Genomic DNA, 2,484 nt, shown 5'->3' on the forward strand with positions numbered 1-2,484 from the left:
AAGACCGGCATGCCTCAAATATGCTAAAGGGGAAGAGGTTATGATTTATATCCAACATAGTCAGACCCTTAAAATGAAAAGAGAGAAAACTGAATAGCAAGAATAAGAAAGCTCACCACACACATCATATACATGGAGCATGTCAGCATGATTGGAAGCTAATATGTCTGAACAAAGGAGACCATTGCAGTGGTGTGTGAGAGTCAGAAGGCAGGCAAACACCATGGAAGGGAGAATCTGTAGCAATCAACCCTGTCATTCTTTATCTTAGTGTATCCATGTGACTTCATTTCTGATGTGTCATCTTTCTGAAACAAGTCTTACTTTCAAGTTTTAATTGTGTGTGTGTGTGTGTGTGTGTGTGTGTGTGTGTGTGACATACCCCAGGATGGTTAAGAAAGAGCAGAGGAATGAAAAAAAAAATAGGAAAACAAATACAATGGTAGATGTCAGTCCAACCAAGTCAATAACTCTTAAGCCTGGAATGATGGGAACACCTCAATGAGAGGCCAGACAGCGTCAAGTTAGCTTTCAGAACACAGTAAGTGCACTTGATGGAAAAAATAGCAAAATTAAAACTATTATGCTACAGAGAACACTGTTCATAAAATGAAAAGCTACGGGAAAATAGTCACAAACCTTTTTGATCTGATGAAGGAACTAGATCCAAAATAATTAAAGAATTTGTATATCTCAACAACATTAATAAACTGGGGGAGGGGCTGGGAGGGAAGGACGGAGCTGCAGTCAGGCTGGGAAAATAAATTAATAAAAAAAATTAAAAAGATGGGAAAAGATTGTAATAAACATTTCACCAAAGAAAATACATAGTTAATCAGATGTTCAACATCATTAGTCATCATAGAAAATTCAAGTCACAATTGTCATGAGGACCAATGCCTCCCTAAAATTGGTATAGTAAAAAGGTGGACTATTCCAATGTTGACAAGGTGTGAAAAAACTCAAGTATCATACATTCTTGTTGGGAATATAAAATAGTGTAGCCCCCAACATAGTTTGGTAGTTTATTAAAAAGTTAAATATGCTTGACTATATTACTCAGTAATTCTAGCCCTAGAAATATATTCAGAAGGAGTAAGACTATATGTTCATATAAAGGTATGCAATCAGAATAGGATTATTTATAATATATTCAAATGAGAAAAAATCCAGCTGGTAAATGGAGAAATGCAATCTGGAATGTGGATGTAATCCACAGAATTTGGAAATACTCACCTGTGGATGCTACCATGAGAAAGATCCCCAGAGACTATGCTAATTAGGAGCAGCCAAACAAGTAAGCCCAAGAGTATGTGATTCTGCCCATGTGAAGAGAGCAGCAGAGGTAAGTTCAGTAAAGATAGAGAACAGCACAGTTGACAGACTGTGGTGGTGCATGCCTTTAATCCCAGCACTCAGGAGGCAGAGGCAGAGGCAGGTGGACCTCTGTGAGTTCAAGGCCAGCCTGGTCTACAGAATGAGTTCCAGAACAGCCAGGACTGTTACACAGGGAAACCCTGTCTTGAAAAGGCTTTATTAGTGTATAAATTATGTTACTTAGAACCCATCCATTACCTCCAAAACTTCTCTCTTCTCCCTATACTTAGTCTTTCACTTTCTCCCCTAGCCTTAGACAATTGTGCTTTTTTTTTGGGTTTGGTTTTGCTTTTATTTTTGTTTTTGTTGGTGGCTCCAAGTGAACTGTTAAGGGTAACCCCCTATTTATTATCTTATGCTTATGTATAGTTGTTGTGTATGGGATTAAAATCAGGTGCATTGTGGAAAGGGACACACAGTAGAAAATAATCCCATGGCCCAATCTACCAATCCATAGACTATATTCTTTAGGAACCAAACTCTTTCTTATTTTAGCTCCTTTAAAAGAAAGATAAAAACACAAGTGGCAGCTCATTCTGGCAAGGATGTGGAGCAATGGGAACTCCTCCAGTGTTGGTGAGTTTGAAAATTTGTATAGGCACTATGGAAATTAATATGGAATATGGTGATTCCTCAGAAAATTGGGAATTGGTCTACCTCAAGACCCAGCTCACCACTCCTGAGCATATACCCAAAGGACACTCATTCTACCACAAGGACACTTGCTCAACTATGTTCATAGCAGCCTTATTCATTAATAGCCAGAACCTGGAAACACCTAGATGTCCCTCAACTGAAGAATAGATAAAGAAAACATGGTACATTTACACAGTGGATTATTATTCAGCTGTTAAAAATCATGAAGTTTGAAGGCAAATGGCTGGAACTAGAAAAAAAATCATTCTGAGTGAGGTCACCCAGACTCAGAAAGACAAACATGGTATGTACTCACTTGTATGTGGACATTAATTGTAAGGTAAAGGATAACCATGCTAGAACCCACAGTCTCAGAGAGGCTAGATAACAAGGATGGCTCAAGGAGGGATGCATGGATCTCTCTGGGAAGGGGAATATAAGAGATTTTGTGGGTGCACTGGAGGTGTGTGG

Source organism: Phodopus roborovskii, unplaced genomic scaffold (genome assembly GCF_943737965.1).
Source record: "Phodopus roborovskii unplaced genomic scaffold, PHOROB, whole genome shotgun sequence".
Classification (NCBI taxonomy): Eukaryota; Metazoa; Chordata; class Mammalia; order Rodentia; family Cricetidae; genus Phodopus; species Phodopus roborovskii.